Source organism: Nyctibius grandis (assembly GCF_013368605.1).
Source record: "Nyctibius grandis isolate bNycGra1 chromosome W unlocalized genomic scaffold, bNycGra1.pri SUPER_W_unloc_1, whole genome shotgun sequence".
NCBI classification, from domain to species: Eukaryota; Metazoa; Chordata; class Aves; order Nyctibiiformes; family Nyctibiidae; genus Nyctibius; species Nyctibius grandis.
The window spans coordinates 596,170-608,845 of NW_027167472.1; positions in this window are offsets into that span (position 1 = coordinate 596,170).

The following is a 12,676-nucleotide window of genomic DNA, read 5'->3' on the forward strand; positions in this document are numbered from 1 at the left end:
ATACATTGTACTTGCGGGTCTATCAGAGTCACCTCTACTGCTGTGGCAATGTCCACCCCAGCACTCCCTCTTGTGGCGGCGGCGACGCCATCCAGGCAGCCTGGGTGGAAGACCTGTTTTGTGTCATCGCGCTGGGTCTCCTCGCGCTCGCCCCCCCCCCCGTTTCCCAGCCGAGTTCCCTGCTTAGTGAATCTAGATCGGCATTCATCTGCACGGTGACCGTATTTCCGGCAGCGATTGCAGGTCCCTGCAAACTCGTGACTTTTTACTCGGCATTGAGCCTTAAGGTGTCCCGGTTTGCCACAGTTGTAATATTTTGGTCCCTGAAAACTCGTGACTTTTTACTCGGCATTGAGCCTTAAGGTGTCCCGGTTTGCCACAGTTGTAACATTTTGGTCCCTGATCGCCTCTCCCTGATCGTACTAGAGGTTTCACCGCAGCCGCAAAGGCTGACGCCATGTATCCTGCTGTTTCTTCCGTTGTTCCTACGCGCTCACACGCATCCATCATTTCTGCCAGGCTAGAATTTTTGGGTAATGTCTGTAAAATGCGCTTACAAGTAGGATTAGCATTGTCGACTGCCAACGACATTAGCAACGCCTCTCAAGCTACATCGGTCAGCGATGCCCTTTCCAATGCTTCACGCAATCTTTCTAAAAATGTCATATAAGGCTCAGATGGACCTTGCCTTATTTTTGTATAGGCAGGAATTACTTTCCCATCTTCTGGGAGGGTTTTAAAAGCCTCTCGGGCTCGAAGGTCGGCTTGTTGACACTAGCTACATGAATCTTCTCACGCAGCTAGGCCTTCACTCCATACTCTCATACTTCTGGCTCATTACATGACCATTCTGCTCCAAAAACCCCTCTACACAGTGGTTTTAGTCTTTTGGCTTGTTTAATTGCAACGCATATTTCACATTCGTGGATGACCTGTGCGATGGTATCCATGCTCAAATCCACCCCTCGGTCACAGGCTCATCAGTATGTTCCATCTCTACCTTGAAGGCCCGATGCGTTATGGGCCCACCGAGCTAAAAGCAGTTCACCTTTATGCTGCCAGTCCAGATCTACTTGAACCCGTTTGATCTTAGCAGCTTGATCTACCTGCTGGTTGTTTTGTTGTTCCTCAGGGGCTCTGCTCTTTGGTACGTGAGCATCTACGCGACGTACCTTCACAACCAGCTTCTCTAATCAGATAGCAATATCCTGCCATAATTCAGCTGCCCATATGGGTTTTCCTCAGTGCTGCCAGTTGTTTTTCTTCCGGTGATTCAGCCATCCCCACAGGGCATCCACAAGTCAGTGTACAGGTAGATTACTGGCCATTTTCCTCACTCAGCAATGTCTAGAGCCAGCTGGATGGCTTTTACTTCTGCATACTGACTCGACTCACCATCTCCCTCAGCCGCTTCTGCCACTCATCGCTTAGGACTCCACACAGCAGCTTTGCACTTTCGCTGTTTGCCTACAATACAACAAGACCCATCAGTGAACAAGGCATGATGCTTCTCATTCTCTGATAGTCTATTGTATGGTGGGGCCTCTTCAGCATGCATGACCTCCTCCTCTGGCACCATTCCTAAATGTTTGCTTCTGGGCCAGTCGATGATTACTTCCAGAATTCCTGGGCGATTAAGGTTCCCTATTCGGACACGCTGAGTAATCAATGAAACCCACTTACTCCATGTAGCATCAGTTGCATGATGTGTAGAGGGGGTCTGCCCTTTAAACATCCAGTTCAACACTGGCAATGGGGGTGCCAGGAGGAGCTGTGCCTGAGTGCCAATTACTTCTGAGGCAGCTCAAACTCCTTCATAGGCTGCCAGTATCTCTTTTTCTGTTGGAGTATAACAGTCCTCTAATCCTCTGTATCCCCGGCTCCAAAATCCCAGGGGTCGACCTCGAGTGTCCCCTGCTCCTGCATTGTAGCAGTTAAATAGGGTAGCAGAATAATAATAAAAAAGCCTTAGGCCTTTCGGCTTCAGGCCCTTGCATCCTCGATCTCAGAGTCCGTACCTTCTATTCTGCCCGACGCATCCAGAAGCCTACTACGCCTAGGAAAGCTTGTCTCTCCTTTTTGTTAGTTGGCGGAGACATGGCTGTTATTTTGTTGATCACATCCATCAGGATCTGTCAGCGGCCATCTTACCACTTGATCCCTATAAACTGGATCTCTTTTGCAGGTCCCTTGACCTTACCCAATTTGATGGCAAAACCAGCTTCTAGAAGGATTTGAATGACTTCAAATGGGATTGTAGCTGGGCTTGCACCACTGGGGCAACGCTCTAGTATTGATGAAGACCAGGAGGCCTCCCATCCCCCTAGGGTGAAATTGGTGTGCTCAGCTCGCTCCCTGAAATGACTGTACACCAATGCACACAGCATGGGGAATAAACAAGAAGAGTTAGAAATCCGTGTTCGGTCAGGGGGTTATGATCTAGTGGCAAGAGACTTGGTGGGACAACTCGCATGACTGGAATGTGGTCATGGATGGCTATGTCCTGTTCAGGAAAGAGGCCAGTAAGAGAGGTGGTGGAGTTGCTCTTTATGTGAGCGAGCAGCTAGAATGTATTGAGTTCTGTCCAGGGGCGGATCAGGAGCGAGTTGAGAGTTTGTGGGTATGAATTAAGGGGCAGGCTGGCATGGGTGATACTGTTGTGGGTGTCTATTACAGGCCACTGGATCAGGATGAGGAGGTTGATGAGGCCTTCTACAGGCAGCTGAGAGCAGTCTCACAATTACAGGCCTGGTTGTCATGGGGGATTTCAACTACCCTGATATTTGCTGGAAGGCCTACTCAGCCAGCCATCCTCAGTCCAGGAGGTTCCTCCAGTGCATTGATGATAACTTTCTGATGCAAATGGTGGATGAGCCAACTAGGAGAGGAGCATTGCTGGATCTTATCCTCACTAACAAGGAGGGTCTGGTTGAAGCGGTGAAGGTTGAGGGCAGCCTTGGTTGTAGTGACCATGAGATGGTGGAGTTCAGGATCTCATGTGGCAGGAACAGAATAGCTAGCAGAATCACAACCCTGGACTTCAGGAGGGCCAACTTTGGCCTTTTCAAGCAATTGCTAGGGGAAATCCCATGGGACAGGGTACTAGAAGGTAAGGGGGCCCAAGATAGTTAGTTAGCATTCAAGGTTCTTCCGAGCTCAAGATCAGAGCATCCCAGCAGGTAGGAAGTCAAGAAAGGGTACCAGGAGACCTGCATGGTTAAACAGGGAACTGCTGGGCAAACTCAAGTGGAAGAAGAGAGTGCACAGATCATGGAAGGAGGGGCTGGCCACTTGGGAGGAATATAAGTCTGTTGTCAGAGGATGTAGGGAGGCAACTAGGAAAGCTAAGGCCTCCTTGGAATTAAACCTTGCAAGAGAGGTCAAGGACAACAGAAAGGGCTTCTTCAAATACATTGCAGGTAAAGCCAACACTAGAGGCAATGTAGGCCCACTGATGAATGAGGTGGGGGCCCTGGAGACAGAGGATAAAAAGAAGGCGGAGTTACTGAATGCCTTCTTTGCCTCTGTCTATACTGCTGGAGGCTGTCCTGAGGAGCCCTGGACCCCTGAGGCCCCAGAGGAAGTCAGGATAGAGGAGGAGTCTGTCTTGGTTGATGAGGGCTGGGTCAGGGACCAGCTGGGTGCTGAGGGAGCTGGCAGAAGTCATTGCTAGGCCACTCTCCATCATCTTTGCTAAGTCGTGGGCAACGGGAGAGGTGCCTGAGGACTGGAGGAAAGCAAATGTCACTCCAGTCTTCAAAAAGGGCAAGAAGGAGGACCCGGGTAACTATAGACCGGTCAGCCTCACCTCCATCCCTGTAAAGGTAATGGAACAACTTGTCCTTGGTGCTGTCTCTAGGCACATCAAGGATAGGGGTCAGGCACATCAAGGATAGGATCATTAGGGGCAGTCAACATGGCTTCACCAAGGGGAAGTCATGCTTAACCAACTTGATAGCCTTTTATGAGGACATAACCCGGTGGATAGATGATGGTAAAGCTGTGGATGTGGTCTATCTCGATTTCAGTAAAGCATTTGACACAGTCTCCCACAGCATCCTCGCAGCTAAACTGAGGAAGTATGGTCTGGATGATCAGATAGTGAGGTGGATTGTGAACTGGCTGAAGGAAAGAAGCCAGAGAGTGGTGGTCAATGGGACAGAGTCCAGTTGGAGGCCTGTATCTTGTGGAGTCCCTCAAGGGTCGGTACTGGGACCAGTACTATTCAATATAGTCATTAATGACTTGGATGAGGGAATAGAGTGCACTGTCAGCAAGTTCGCTGATGACACCAAACTGGGAGGAGTGGCTGACACACCGGAAGGCTGTGCTGCCATTCAGAGAGACCTAGACAGGCTGGAGAGTTGGGTGGGGAGAAATTTAATGAAATATAACAAGGGCAAGTGTAGAGTCCTGCATCTGGGCAAGAACAACCCCATGTACCAGTACAAGTTGGGGACAGACCTGTTGGAGAGCAGCGTAGGGGAAAGGGACCTGGGGGTCCTAGTGGACAACAGGATGACCATGAGCCAGCAGTGTGCCCTTGTGGCCAAGAAGGCCAATGGCATCCTGGGGTGTATTAGAAGGGGTGTGGTTAGCAGGTCAAGAGAGGTTCTCCTCCCCCTCTACTCTGCCCTGGTGAGGCCGCATCTGGAGTATTGTGTCCAGTTCTGGGCCCCTCAGTTCAAGAAGGACAGGGAACTGCTAGAGAGAGTCCAGCGCAGAGCCACGAAGATGATTAAGGGGGTGGAACATCTCCCTCATGAGGAGAGGCTGAGGGAGCTGGGTCTCTTTAGCTTGGAGAAGAGGAGACTGAGGGGTGACCTCATTAATGTTTATAAATATGTAAAGGGCAAGTGTCATGAGGATGGAGCCAGGCTCTTCTCAGTGACATCCCTTGACAGGACAAGGGGCAATGGGTGCAAGCTGGAACACAGGAGGTTCCACATAAATATGAGGAAAAACTTCTTTACAGTGAGGGTAACTGAACACTGGAACAGGCTGCCCAGAGAGGTTGTGGAGTCTCCTTCTCTGGAGACATTCAAAACCCACCTGGACGCGTTCCTGTGTGATATGATCTAGGTAATCCTGCTCCGGCAGGGGGATTGGACTAGATGATCTTTCGAGGTCCCTTCCAATCCCTAACATTCTGTGATTCTGTGATCCTGAAAAGGTTGCTAAAGGATTTGAACTAATTGTGAAAACCCAGAATCCTGACTGGGAGTATGTGGATGCAATGTTGGATGCTGTGTTTAGCGAATCAGAAAAGCAGATGGTTGTGAAAGCGGCCAGAACCCAGGTACAGGCTCTGATTCTGGCTGGAACTCTGCTGGGAGCAGTGGATCTCTGTTTTTGGGACAATCAGCAGATGATATTAGGAGAAAGCTGCAGAAAGTGCAAGGAATGGATGTGAGAGATTTAGAGAGGTTGCTGGAGACTGCATGGCGCGCGTATCAGAATAGGGAGACTCGGAGGGGGAGAGTGACAGGGCGGAGCAGCTGCCGGTGCTGCAGTGGCTGCTCTGCACACCACAGGGGGCCAGAGACCCTCTCAGAACTTACCGGGAAATAACGCTAACACTCTGAGAAGAGGTGCAAATGCCCCACCGAGGGGAAATCAACCCCTCCTGAAAGATCAGTGTGTGCATCGTAAGCAGATGGGGCATTGGAAAAAGGATTGTCTGAAACTGAAATCGGTAATGCTTACTGACATAGAAGCTGACCAGGGGAATCTTCCCTAGTGGAATCCTTGGTAAAAATGCAGCTAGGGAAAGAAGAGGAAACTGTAGAATTCCTAGTAGATACAGGTGCCACATTTTCAGTATTGAATCAGACTTTATTGCCAATAAGCAAATAAAATGTTAACATTGTGGGAGAAACTGGGCAGGTCAAGAAAGCTTTCTTTTTGAAACCACTAGAATTCAAAATTGGAAAAAAGCGTAGGAATTCATAAATTTCTCTACCTGACTGATGCTCCTAGACCACTTTTAGCAAGAGACTTACTTAGAACAATTGAATGCTGAGGTAAAATTTATAGATGGAGAAATTGAGCTTAAAATACCAGAAAAGAATCACATTGAAATTTTAAGTTTGACTCTCACTGAACCCCAAATTAGGGAAGGGGAAATTATACACGAAATAACGGATCAGGTATACCCAGGAGTATGGGCCTCAGGAGTGCCTGGAAAAAATTTAAGGATTTTTATACACTTTTTTAGTCAAGTCATTGTTACATAACCTCTACATTGATTAGTTTCACCCATCATACTATCACATCAATATTCCAATCTTACTATAATCATTGGTTAGCTCTCCATCACACGATCACATCAATATTTTAATTTTATTATAATCATTGGTTAGCTTTACTGGCCGATATCCTTAATATTTAAATCAAGGTAGGAAGGGTAAGGGGATTTCCAAGTAGCATTACTGGTGTTCATTGTATTTCACTAGCATCCATGTCGGTCTCCTAACAAAACAAGAAGTCCAGTAACTCCATTGTATTCAACTAGTGTCCATGACAGTCTCTAACAAAACAAAAAGTCCAGTAACTTACCTAGTGGGGTTAAAAATCTTTCCAACATTTTCTAAGTAAATCTATCTGCTGTAAAACCTAGAAAAAGGTTATCGCTATTTTAAATTCTTCCAAGAGCTGTTAACAAATAATTCTTCAGGTAAAGTTTTACCTAACAGACTAGGTGTCTTCTCCCCAAACTTTCAGCAAGACTTTAAAACTAGTATCTGCATATGATCTAATTTGAAGCTGTACCTTGCACTTACACTACCATAGAGTTCTCTTGCTTGTTTCTTCTACATGAGTTTCTAGCAGTCAATCAATCTTCCATGCCAATCATTTTGCCTAACTTCTATAGCAGAGCCTTAGCTAAGTGCTCATGTAGCACATCATTGACATTTTCCATCCCCGTTTTTTTCTAACAATTATGCTTGCACTTGGTGCTGCATAGACTTCCCCATTCTATGAAAGGAAACACTTCTAAAGAAGGGTTACTAGGGCTTACTTGTTACAGCTTGGTTTTATTTTTTGAAGGTCCATCCTCTGCAAAACTGATCTACTTTATTGGGACAGAGAGCTGATCAAGACACATCACTTGGTCGCCTACTCAGCATTCAAGCATTTTGGATTGAGAAAAACCTGATGGATTTTCCTCTCAGCTAATCTGAGCACTCCTCACCACCGTCTGAGGTTGGCATAAACATTGTAAATTCCACAAGTGATGATAGAAAATTGAGAGAACCAGGACTTGAAGGAATAATATCAAGTCAGTTTTCTTACACAAGGTTTCTTAAACACAAATATACAAGTACAGTACTCACATAAGCAGTTCAAATCTACTGTTTGTTGAAGTTTAAACTCTTCTTTCTGAGAAAATGGCCAATTCAGACTAAGAATTTTTTTTTTTGCTAAGAAGGCAACTATTTCAGAATTATTGAAAACCACTGAATGAAACCAGTTCTGTGAGGCTGGGGAATTTTTAGTTGAGAGATTTTTTTATCTAAATAATGTCACCCATTCTCTACTAGAACTTATTTTTAATGAACTTACTTATTAGCATATTAAAAATCAGATTGATGTATTTATGAGCTATATCTTGTACCAGAATTAGAAACAGTTAATTGCAAGTAGGTAATTCTTACCTAGCACAAAAAAATAAATTCTACTATTTGGGAAGCAAGGTGTAGAGAGGACTTGTTGGGGGGGGGGCACCCTTGGCTAATCATATATCTTTTCTAATTCTGAAACTCCTTTGGAAGATGAGGAAAATAATTGACAATGTCAACCCTCAGCATCAAATGATAAACATTTATATTGCCTGTGTTGTATATGTATAGTATAAAATACTCAATTAGCTGGAAGCATATATTCATTCTCATTTTCTATTAGCTGGCAGTCAGTTGGTATCTCCCAAAATTAACATTTTTAGTAGCAAGCAATGATGCACTACCACAGTTCTATCATTTAATTGTAAAACACTTCTTATCCTTTACAAAAATGTCCTAATGCAGTTTTATTACTGCCTTGAAAGTCATATAAGGTGATAGATTATTCCTCTCTAACTGTGCACAAACAAAATATTATCAGAGAAATGTTGCAATGGCTATAAATTGAAGCACCAGCAGCCGCACAGGAAAATATATTCTTTTCAGCCAAACATTCATTCATTCATGCATGCATTTATTTATTCACGTTGAGTTGAAATAAGACTGTGGGGTTCCCACGGGACAATGGTGGGAACAAGGTACTGAACGAGCTATGTCCAGGCATGTCCAGGGGGTGGTAATGGGGTGGTAATGAACTAGCCAATCATAATAAAGAACAAGGACTTTGGCTATGAGAAAAATAAGATATGGGGAAGCTGAAAAATAAGAAAGAATGCAGCACCTGCAAGATATAACTTTTTAGCATAAGCCAATCAGAACTAATATAGAGGTGTGTGAACAAAGCATACTAACCAATCATAATAGAAATGACACATACACGGAGCGTGCACAAAAATAGAAAAGTATAAATGTACCCTCAATAGAATAGTATAAATGTACCCTCAGATACGTGAATAAACGAGATCTGCTTAACGATCATATTGGTCTGCGTGCGGTGTCTCCGTGCCCTCTCGCGAACACTGATAAGTGGCGCCCGGGACAGGGACTCTTCGGCCTGGAGACTGCGGAGAAGCAGCGGACAGCGGACCGAAAGGGGGATGAGAGGAAGCCAGCTGTAGAGTGCTGCCCCGGCACTGGATTTTCGCACCGGCAGGAACGGATGCGGTAAGCCCGAGTGTTGCTAGCAAAGGAAAACCTGGGTAGGGCTTCCCAGGCAGCTGGGGGAGGAATGGGGTCTACCCTGACCAAGACAGAAGTGGCAGTGGTGAAACTCCTCCAACATATACTCTCTGAGAGAGGAATTAAATATGACGAAGCTGCGTTAAAGCAGTTACTGCTTTGGGCAAAAGATAAAGGACATTTTACAACCTTTAATGATGTCTTTGAAGTGCCTTTATGGGAGAAGATTGGTGACTCTCTCTGGAATGCGGTGTCACGTGGTGATAAGGAAGCCTTTAAATTGTCTGCTACATGGAAGCTGGTTAGTGAAGCGTTAAAGGGAATAAAAGCAGAGAGAGAAGTCACACATTCAGCTTTTATGGCTTTAGGACCGCAGACGTCTACTACCCCCTCACTGTTTGCGGGACCAACACCTCCCACGGCCCCGGTGGCTGTACCGGTGGCAGCTCCTTTATCGCCGTCGGTACGGACGGCTCTGAAAAAAGCTGAGGAGCAGGGAGCGAGTAAAATAGATACAGATCCATCAGGACTGATAGTGCGCCCTAAAACACGAACTCGATTTGGACTAATTGATTCAGACGCTGAACAGAAGACTTGGCAGAAACCCCCTCCCTCTCATTGATCTCTCTATGGATGAGGCTGAGCAGGAGGACAAGAAGGAGGGTAAAACTGTTTCGTATCCACCTTTACCGGATTTGCTGTTTCCTGAGTCTGTTGAACAAAGTTTACATTCCGGCGCTAAACAACCACCGTTAAAGTCTCCAGTTACAGAGTCAGCAGTACCAGAGTCACAAGGACTTAAAGGACCGTTACCATCACGAAATGGACACGAAATTGATGTGACAGAGCTTGGTAGATGACTGGAAGAATTAAAGACGGAATTGCAGCAGCATCGTTCAGCCAACGCCTCGGGACACGTGACTATGTCTCCCCAAAACCCCCCTCTGTGTTCGAGACAAGTATTAGGGCCACCTCAACCTCCTTTGCAAATCCCTACTCCACCTTTAGATCAGGGCGGGGGGGGAGGTTTGCGTCCATCTGGTAATGTGGGAGGTGAGGGAGAGGGTCAGCGTCCGCCCGCGTATACGGGGAAAGGGGGGGAGGAGTAAAATGGAAAGGGGTCATTCGAGATGTGTTATTAGGAGTTATAATTCCACAAGCATATCCGGTGATTGTGGGTGCGGGTCCTGAGGGAAGAAATATTTGACAACTCTTAGATTGGAAATTGTAAAAGAAGCATTACACTATACTTAGCGAAAGACAACACAGGTGAGGACTGCAGAAAAGTTGTTGCAGGGATGGCAAATAGTAATGCCACCTTAACTGAGCTAATGGATGCTTGTGAGAAAATAGGAACCACTACATTTCAGATGGAGCATTTAGCAAAAACTTTTGCGGCGGCAGTTAAGGTAGTTCATCGTTGTTATACATGCGAACAGGAAGGTCACTTTAAGAAAAACTGCCTTAAGAAGTCGAAGCTGAGTGGGAGAGATAACTCTGTTTTGATGTGTCATTGCTGTGGGAAGCTAGGGCATTTTGTGAAGCTGTGCAGGTCTCAGTATAATGCTCAAGGTCAGCTGATAACAACCAGCTGCAGAGCGCAGGGCTGGTGTTTCCATGCAGGGTTAACCTGTGCGGCTGCCAAGCCTTGGACCTGTGGCAAACAGGGATAATGCTAATGCTGATTGTCAAAAGATCATTGAAGCTTTACCTGGAAAAACAGATTTGAATGTTATGATAAAGGCATGTGCAAAAGTGGGTACTGTGGAACATAAGGCTCAAGTTATGGCTGCGGTCGTACTTGGGGCTTACGTCGTCACAATTGCAGCCTCTATTCCAATTGTTAGCAGAGGACACAAAATTAACAACACCATGACAGACTACTGCAGAGGTACAGCAACTGATTACAGAAGTAGAAAGCAGGCTACATTCCAAATGTGTACATCGTATTGATTTGAATTAGGAAATACAAATTATCACTTTGTTTGATAGACAAATTCCATATGCAATAATTGGTCAATGGAATTCAGAATGATCAGATTCGTTACAGAGCTATTGGCACAGATTATTCATCAAAGGACGGATGCGATGTCGGGAGCTTGTGGCCAGAGATCCTGCATCACTAACTGTTCCTATTGCAGCTCAGTATTTTGAGTGGTGTATGGCTAATAGCTTTGCTTTACAAACAGCTATGGAGAATTTCTCGGGACAGGTTGTTGAGTGCGGAACTTCCAATTGCCACGGGAGTGTGGTGTACAGACACTCCCGTGGATGGAATTACCATTTTTACAGATGGATCTGGGAACACAGGCAAGGCGGGCCTTGTCTGGTATTCTGATGGCAAGTGGGAATCTATGGTAGTACAACAAAAGGGTTCACCTCAGGTGGTAGAATTATGAGCTGTATTAAAAATATTTCAGAATTTTCCCATTCCCTTTAATTTGATTGCTGATTCAGCATATGTAGCTGGCATTATAAAGCAATTGGATAGATCTGTCATAGAGCATATATGTAATCAGTGTGTTTTTGAATTGCTGCGAGCTCTGTGGCAAGAAATTCAAATCCGAACTGCATTGTTTTATGTTTTACATGTAAGAAATCATACTAATTTGCCTGGGTTTATTGCAGAAGGCAATGCTCGAGTGGACTCTTTGGTTTTTCATCCTAAAACAACAATTTGTACCAGAGTGGAAGCAATAGCACAATTGCTTGTCAAAGTGCATAAAAGGATTACAGACATTACCGGACTAGACTCAGATGCTATCTATTTACCTATCAGAAAGGAATATCTACAGTGGTTAACAAATCAGTCAACTCTTTTTCAAATGGCCTTACAGGACTTTACTGGACAATTGGTAACACATTTGCCAAGAGATAAAAAGCTACAGTTTATTTGCAAACAGGATTGGGAAGAAAAACCTATCAGATCAGAGATACCTGTGACTGGACTAACTGTTTTTACTGATGCAGGAAAGCGATCACATTCAGCAGTTATTACCTGGCAAGAGGATGGACAATGGAAACATTGTAAATTCTCAGGAATTTACTGAGGACTCATTGCAGACACTTGAATTTTTTGCGATATATCAGGTTTTTGTAAAATGGAAGGATTTACCTGTAAATATTGTAACAGACTCTCTTTATGCAGCAGGCATTGTAAATCGAATTGAAAAAGCTTTTATACGACCAATAAGAAATATGTGACTTTACACCATTTTGCTACAGTTGCATCAAGCAATAAACCTCAGAGAGATACCTTATTTTGTCACCCACATTTGTAGTCATCAATTTGATCAAGGTTTGAGCATTGGCAATAATAAAGCAGACACACTTGTGTCCTATACGCAAATATCACCAAATTTATTTGAACAAGTACACCTATCCCATCAATTCTTTCATCAATCAGCGAAAATGTTAGCAAAACAATTTCACCTCACCATGGCACAAGCACGTGAATTAGTTAGTGCTTGTCCTAGTTGTCAGAAAATTGGCATGGGAATTGGAATAGGGGTAAATCCTCGAGGGTTGTGTGCGTTGCAACTGTGGCAAATGGATGTTACTCACATTGCAGAATTTGGAAGGCTCAAATATGTTCATGTATCTGTTGATATGTTTTCACATGTAATATGGGCAACAGCACAAACTGGGGAAACAGGTCGTCATGTCAAATGACATTTACTTGCTTGCTTTGCAAGTCTTGGGGTTCCACAACAACTTAAGACTGATAATGGACCAGCATACTGTTCATAAATTTTTCGTCAATTTTGTCAACTATGGGGTATTACACATGTCACTGGGATTCCTCATTCGCCTACGGGTCAGGCGATTGTGGAACGTGCTCATAGTACATTGAAACAGCTTCTGCAAAAACAAAA